Raw genomic sequence first — 8,629 nt, forward strand, 5'->3', positions numbered from 1 at the left:
TTGTCATAATGGTACTTCAGAGATTCCAGTAAAAACAAATTTTCAACATCTAGAGGGATGCCCTGAGCAACTTTATTCTTATTAACAATCCTTAATATTCTTTTTTGTTGATTTTTTAAGAGGTTTAGACAGTTCGAATAAGCTCCACCCCAAGCAATTATTCCATAATTCATTACACTATGAAACAATGCATAGTATAGCATAAGAAGAATCTCACCGGGCATTATCTTACAAATTTTGTGAAATATAAACACCAAGTAGGTACTTTGTCTTATTCTTATTCAACAAATATTCAACATGCTTGTCCCACCTCATTCTGTAGTCCAATATTATTCCCAAGTATTCAACCGAATCGACCCTATTTATTAATTTCCCATTTATACATATGTGCAAAGACTGTGGAACGCAATTACAGTAGTTACCGAAAGTTATGTAGACTGCCTTGTCTACATTCAGAGAGAGCATGTTTGAAGTTAGCCAGTCACTTATGTTCTCCAAATAATTGTTCAAATTATGTGTCGCATAATTTGCAATAATTCAATTCAAAGTGGTCAACTGTATAATAAGACGTGCAGCAGAAGTAATAAACGAAATCACGGGTAATTTTCGTGTAGGTACATGACAGTTGTATTGAAACTTATTTGAAATCATTAACTTCGAACGATTGATTGCTGTTTATTTTTGGTTTTTCCACACCCTGTAAATCCGAAACGAAGTTCATTTAGAAGAATAGGGTAAATTTTTATTTGGAACTTATTGTTCCAACAACCTGACCCTCAACCCTGTCAAGTAAATCAGTCTATCATTAACAAAGGTCTCAATCCAAGAACTCATTTTTATTTTGAATCGAGGGTTAAATTATGGCAGGTTACTTTCTGGACACATATTACATATGTCATTCGAGGTAACTGAGCGCAGTGCGTATATCTCGAATATGAAATATATGAACATTGAACTCTAAAAGAACTTCTTTTAGAGTTCAATGTATATGAAAGAGAGGTTCATTTGGGTGAAGCAAAGGCGCAGAATCGCCAAATTATTTTTTTCATAGGACTGCGCCGTGCGACGATTTGGTAACTTTTTATTTGCATTCAATCAAATTTATTAGTTCTCTTCTTAATTTTTAGGATCTCTGCAAATTCTGCCAGGTCCAAGTTCCGAGTACGATATTGTTAAACAATATTTTATTCGATCATGCGCATATTAATCTAAATATGTATATAATAAAAAATGTTAAGTTCTGTTAGCTGCTCAACTCTATAAGAACGTCAATTCACATTTTGGCTTACTGGGGAAAGTGTGCGCATAGATTCATTATAAGGGCATTAGTTCAGTGAGGACTGAGGAATAAATGACGACATTGTTGATTTTCTTGGTTGAAATTCGATCAATATTGTCCTATTTGTTCAGATAAATATGAAGAGCTACCAATAGAGGAATGTTTCAAGTGTTGTGTTTACCAGGAATGGTGGCACTATAAATAAGGCACTGCTTGTAAAAAGGCGCTTCTGTATTGACAATAAACAGCATTTCTCTAATATTGTAACATTTTGATGACATTATTTTGTAATTTGTTTTGATTGTGTGGTTCACTATGCACTGCGTTCACCGTTCACTTACCCCGTGTAGTGAGTGTAGTGAGGGTGAGCACGCTTACCCGCAATACGGTGCATGTGAACGCATTCCGACATTCACTATTGAATTTTCTTTTGCAGAAAAAAAAAAACTTTGTGTTTGTTTGCTTTTTGATGTTTTCTTATAGTTCAGAAAATGAATATTTTTTAATTTTCCTAGCATCAACATTTGATACAGGGAATGGTTTGAAATGCAAAAGTGCGACGAGTTGCCTAATATAATATGTCTTACTCATTTAAAAATTTTCAAGATCGGCTAACATAGTCTTATGTGGCAATATAATGTTTGGTAATATTGGTTTTAGAGCCTCCATTTCAAACTACTTAACAAATCACATTGTATCAATATCTTTGAACAATAACTTCTTTCATAAATTTTAGAATATCGTTGTTTTTTTGGTGTGCGCAATTTATCTACTATTTTGTTTCATCTTTTACATGGCACCACCAAGGGCTATATCAAGAGATCTTCAAATCTTCGCAACTTTTCGTGACAAGCTATTCCACTTTCTAGTAAAAAATCAGTTTTCTCAATAGAAGATAAGTATACCTAATTGACGTTGTCAAAAGCATCCGAATAAATAGAATTGAGTTATGATCGCAACTGCACCATCTACCTTACCTTTCCAAAAATATACAGGGTGAGTCTTTGACTCAAACAAACATTTCAACAGTAGATTTTTTAGGTCAAAGGAAACACTTTTTTCCTATACCTTTTTTCCGATTCGGCCCTGATATAAAGATATAGCCATTTTAAGTTTTCATAATGAGCTGTTTGTACCACCCCTGTAAAAACAAAATTAAAATTACATACAGAATAACTAGCTAAATTTGTGACACTACAAATCAGTGGATCTTTCAAAGAAAGTTCTATTCATCCAAAGTACCCAATTTTACGAATTTCATAGATATATTTCATTTTTGAACATCAAATTACTCGAAAACGGCGCATTATACGAGAAAATATGTGGAATTCCTTTATTTTACAAAACGTTCAAATACATATTCACTAGATAGCATCCAACTTAGTCTCAAGAGTTGGGTTCTTGAATTTTTTGTATTTTTATGGTATGTAATGGTCTTAATGAGAAACTGAAAGAAGTTAGCGATACTTAGTGTTCGAAAAAGATTCATCAAATAAATAAAAAACTATATTCCGAAATTAATTTCATTCACCCTGTATATTTAAGAAACCCTAAGTGAATGGTGTCTCTAGTGTAGAGAAAGTATTCCAGAAAGGGGATACAGAAATACAAATCTTTTATAAAATGCTTTTTGCCGATGACGAAATCATTTATAGCCAACGATGAATAGGATATCAATGATATCATTGATATGATCATTAAAATGGGGAACATAGGTTGATATGAATAAGGCTGAATATCCTCATTATGAAGGAACAGTAGACAGAGATTAGAATATCCTGAATATCTATGACGATACATAACTATGCTATGAAAAATATTACACTAATATTTAGGAAATGCCCTCACACAAGACGGCAAGGATGAAACACTCTTTTCCTATACCAGTTTTTCCGATTAGGCCCTGATAAAAAGATATAGCCATTTAAAGTTTTCATAATGAGTTGTAGCACCCCTGGAGTAACAAAATAACCTTCAGAATAACTAGCTAATTTTGTGACACTACACATCTGTGAATCTCTCAAACCGAGTTGTATTCAGCCAAAGTACCCAATTTTTCAAATTTCACATATTGTGAGAGATTTTTGAGGATATTAAAAATAACATTATTTATAGTTTTTAAACAGCCTATATCTTTTGAACCGAGTCGATTCGGAAAAAAATGGTACAGGAAAAAAGTTTTTTTGACCTCAAGAATCTACTGTTAAAATATTTGTACGAGTCAAAGACTCCCTGTATATTGAAACACTTTTGTGACGACAAGTTTCAGAACTGAAGTGAGTTTTGATTGATAAGGAACCTCTAGAAAAAAGGAACACAACCTTGACTGATTGTTTTGAAGTTTACCTACTTTCCGAGCATTCGTAACTAGAATTAAACTGAAAAATTGATGAAATATAACACAATATAACATCCTGGGAAAAAAATTTCAAATCAATCAAATAAATGAAAAAATACACTGCGCGAAAAAATTAACGCACATTATGGAAACCTCAAATTTATTCTACAACTGAAGGTGTTCTCAATGATAATTATTTTTATCAGAATTATGCATGCATATGTTATCCACTTTCAACGGTTTTCTTCAATACAGATGTTTTTTCCCAGCAGGAATAAAAAAAGATGATATTATCAGATTTTGAATGTATTGGCTCCATTCTAAAATCAGTTGTTCTCGATCAATTCTAGTGATCAATAGTTTTTCTTTCGTTTGATTATCTACACTCGATCGCTATGCAACGCGAAACACGCAATTTGACCCAAGAGGAATGTGCTCAAACGGTAGTTTTGCGAGAAGAAGGGTGGACATACACAAGAATTGCAGAAAGGGTTGGAGTTTCCCATACAAGTGTGTCCAGAATATTGCAGCGATTCAGGGAGACAGGTATGACTGTCAGAAGACCAGGACAGGGTAGACCACGGGTAACAACTGCCATTCAAGAACGTGACTTAACCCTCTAATACCCAAGTCCGCCTTGAGACTGGTTGCATATAAGTGGATACAAAATTATTCCCTGTGAGCAGTTTAGTTCAACTGCCCATGTCCGCCTTCAGTATGGGTTCATTTTGTGAGAACAGGTGTTAATGTAAATCAGTTAACTATTTGAAAAAAAGATGTAGATTATTAATAAGCTAACTTGAAACTATACGGAAATAATTTGAAAAAAGAAAAAAAAATTGGGCATTAGAGGGTTAAGAGTTTCTTCGTTGAGACAACGGTTTGCAACCGCTCGCCTCCTTCAAATTCAGCTTGAGCAAACTCATGAGGTGCAAATTAGCACTCAGACAATAAGAAATCGCCTCAGAAAATATGATTTAAGGCCTCGTGTCGCGGCAAGAGGCCCAGCTCTTACCCCAGCCCATCGAAGGGCGCGTTTGGATTTTGCGATAGAGCATATCCATTGGGAAGAGGCCGATTGGGAAAGAGTTCTCTTCACAGATGAGTCTAGATTCTGCCTCTACCATTGTGATCGACGTTCCCTTGTATACAGACGTCCACATGAAAGATATGCTCAGTGCAATTTCCTGAATACTACTGGTTTCGGGGGAGGATCGATTATGGTATGGGGTGGAATATCTTTGACTGCTCGCACAGACCTAGTGGTCGTTGATAATGGAGCTATGAATGCTGTGTAGTGTATAAGGAACATTCTTGAAAAGCATGTAGTGCAAGTTGTCCCATACATTGGTGAAAATTTCATTTTTATGGACGATAATGCCAGACCCCATCGTGCGCGCATCGTTCAGGAGTACCTTGAAGAGGTTGAAGTCTCTCGAATGGAATGGCCAGCAAGAAGTCCAGATCTCAATCCGATTGGGTAGGTTTGGGACAACCTCAATAGAAGGCTGAGAAGTTCAGAAAATCATCCAGCTACTCTTAATGACTTAGGAATCCAACTCGGAGAAATCTGGGAAGGATTAGATCAGAACATTTTAAGATCACTCATTTTGAGTATGAATCGTCGTTGCCTAGCTGTAATTAACGCGAGGGGTGGAAATACCAAGTATTAAATCACTTATCAGCATTTCAGTATTTTGAAAATTGTTCATTTCTCTTCTTTCACAAAAGATTCGGTTAAATCCTGAATTTTTCTTCCATTTAATGTATCTTGTTTCGTTTAAAACCTTCCCGAGAGAACATAAAAAATAAGTTATTAAGTCAAAGTTAACTTTCATTAAAATTGAGATTTTCAGAATGTGCGTTAATTTTTTTGCGCAGTGTATATTCCGAAACTAATTTCATTACATAGAACCGTTTGTGAGATAATAATTTTTTTTATGGTTTTTCAGCAGCCTCTATCTTATAAAGCCGATACGAAAAAAATGGTAAAGGAAAAAAGTGTTTTTTATGACCTCAAGAATCTACTGTTTAGATATTTGTATGTGTCAGCGCCAACTTATGTTATTATATATATATTATATAATAACATGGATCGGATCAATTTTTAAAGCTGCTGACAAGCTTGTCAACAGCGGTCGACGCCGGCTAGCGACCGGAAAGCGGGTTATCTGCTTCCCTTATAGTTTCGCCTGAATCTCTGTTTATAAGTTGTTTATATGCCTGCAGTATTTTCTTTTTAATTGGCAGTCATCGATGGAGTGTCGTGTGTCGTCGCAATCGTGCGAAAAAATATTTCATCGGTTGTCGTCTTTCTGGGTATTTTTCGCCACACATGTACTTGCTATCTCTGCAATTTCTCCGATTTGTATAAATAGAGTATCATATCCCATTTCTCAAAACTGTCGAATTTCATTGTCCATTCGACAGTTAAACAGAAGTTGCGAACTAAATAGTGCTTTCAATATTTGAATAAAACTTTTCCAACTAACATTTGCATTGTTTCAGTAATAATCATCGCTCATCCTCCAAAACTTTCTTACCTATACGTTGAAATTTGGAAGCTCTTTATGTCAAACATTGCTACAGAAAAATAGAAAACTAGCAAAAATACTATATTTTCAACATAGTAATTCGAGTTCTATCGAAATATACAGAGATGTATATTGTGTCTCATTTGAAAAAAATGTCATACTTATATCTGACGAAATATAGGTTAGCGGAAAATGTAATTAACCTAATTAAACTCTAACTGAAGAGTTGCTACAAAAATGTTTTCACAGAGTTTAAAAATTTTCAGCACATTTTCGAAAAACCCCAGTTAAGTACCTAACGCTGATAAATGTTGACATATAGTTTTCGCCAATGAATTTCTCCAGGAAATTGGCCCTCAGACATGATTACTCTCCTTCTGTTCTATGTAGTATAGAAATAGGACTTCTCATCCAAAAGTGTCCAAACAGTTCAATCTTTGACCCACCAGGTTTACCATCACCAGTAGTATAGTAAACAACAAGTATACAGGGTGATTCACCCTTTTAGACGCTTTCTCCCTAAAATATTTTCAGACCTCCGCAACTTCCGGTTAAACTGGAAACATCCTACTATTTATTTCAAATGGCACACCACGTATATGTTTGATTCTCTTCATGAAAAAAATTGTGAAAACTTATACTCCATACTAACCCCACATCACAGGAACGCGGTTATGTATCAATATTCATACAGAGTGTTTTCAAATGTGAGGCTTTTTTATAGAAGATAAGGGTCATCAAAATAAGTCTTTTCACCAGAAATTGTCTACATAATATATTCAAGATGGCTGAGTGCAACACCTAGAATTTCGATCAAATTTCATTAAATTTCAAGTACGGGACTGTGGAAGATGACTCCAGCATCGGAACAACGAAACAAGACATAAACATATGTCTAGACAATTAATGGTTCAGTACTATCTGATCAGTTGGATCAGGTATCACTTTAAAAAAATTTGTTGTATCGTGCAATTTAGGGTGAAAAAAGTGTACCTATAAAATGGAAAATGCTTAGGTTGAAAGAGTGCTATTATATTATTATTAACCTATTTTATCCCATTTCTTGTTGGAGAGTTTATTGGGGAGATTTTGAACTAATATCCTTTTTTTTCACACTTGGTCCTAACAATTTTTCTGTCAGTCGGTATCGAAATGAGACATTTCATGAAATCGTTAAATATACCAAATGAAAAAATTCGGCAATCCATAGTTTCCATTTCCATGTAAAAATCGAACGGGCCAATATCCTAAAGAAACCATATGGTTGAGTCAGTCATCAAGAGATAAGTTCCTTCCCATTGCTTTCTGATAATTCAGATAAAAAATGATGTATTTCAGTAATCATTTCAATTTTTTTTTTCAATTTTGTCATTTTGAAAGTTTTGTATAGGTGATTATTAGTGAAACGTTTTATCATGACAAGTTCTACTCCACCGTCTGTAAAAAAAGCCTCAGCTATAAATACACCGGCCTGTGTAAAAGGACATCACATACATATACCAATCTTTGAAAAAATGGTGGATGCGCTTTTATGACTAATTCAGACCATCCATGTGATAATAAGTAAATGAAGCACGGGAATTTAACTATCGAAGGGCAACAGCAGTCCTTAATCTTTGGTTATACATATTTATGATTCCTAGATTCATCAATATGTTGTTCTTCCATACATATTTCATAAAATGTCCTATAACTATTTATTCAATACATAGTAGGCTGTATTACGTCAATTCCATTCCATAAATTTTTCGAATCGGAAAAGGTTTCGAAGTTTTAACATATTCATCATGATACTTATTGACTAGATTTAAGGGACATTTCATATTTCATATGTTCATGATTTAGATGAATTTATTATCATTGCATGTCCAAACATTGGATACATATATCAGAATAGCTGTAGGGGAAAATGAGAAAAAAACGCACTTAATTACCTAACTTTCGACAGATTTATTGGATCTCTCTAGGACGAAATCATAGACCTAATAATATTACAGTATAGACACAGGTGTCTATACTGTGATAATAATAAATAATAATAATAATAGCCTACTTGACGACGAATTTTTTTGAACGCACGTTATATACACACCTCTATTAGGTCTATGAATGAAGTTAAGAATATTCCTCACCCCTAAGAGAACAATGCTGAATTATTGTATTTCTTTCCAATATTTCTAGAGTCGATATTCATTTCGGTATTTCTGATTTATGATGACCTATTTTTTCTATATAAACTGAGTACTTTCAATTCATATTCATTTCACTCCGAATTTTATTACTCATAAAACGCGGTTATGAAACATTGAATCAGTTCAACGCAAATAACAGTTTCAACCTTTTCATTCATAATTCCAACTTTTAAATTTAAATGCTTACCAAAAAGTCAGAGGCGCCGTGAACTCTTACATCAGGGTACAGCACTGCAAAATATCAACAACTACGTCATCATCCTAGGCGTTCCAGATTACGCTGAAA

The 8,629-nt window shown here is 34.2% G+C and overlaps 1 protein-coding gene across 1 annotated transcript in view; it reads right to left on the reverse strand.

Annotated features, from left to right (window-relative positions):
• Positions 1-8,629, reverse strand: part of LOC123310674 (gustatory and odorant receptor 63a) — a 38,046-nt gene that overhangs the window by 28,061 nt on the left and 1,356 nt on the right. Inside the window, exon 2 of the mRNA XM_044894257.1 lies at positions 8,531-8,623. The gene's annotated coding sequence lies outside the window, so the exon portion shown is untranslated. The remainder of the gene's footprint in view (positions 1-8,530; positions 8,624-8,629) is intronic.

This window comes from Coccinella septempunctata, chromosome 4 (genome assembly GCF_907165205.1).
Source record: "Coccinella septempunctata chromosome 4, icCocSept1.1, whole genome shotgun sequence".
In the NCBI taxonomy this organism is placed as follows: domain Eukaryota; kingdom Metazoa; phylum Arthropoda; class Insecta; order Coleoptera; family Coccinellidae; genus Coccinella; species Coccinella septempunctata.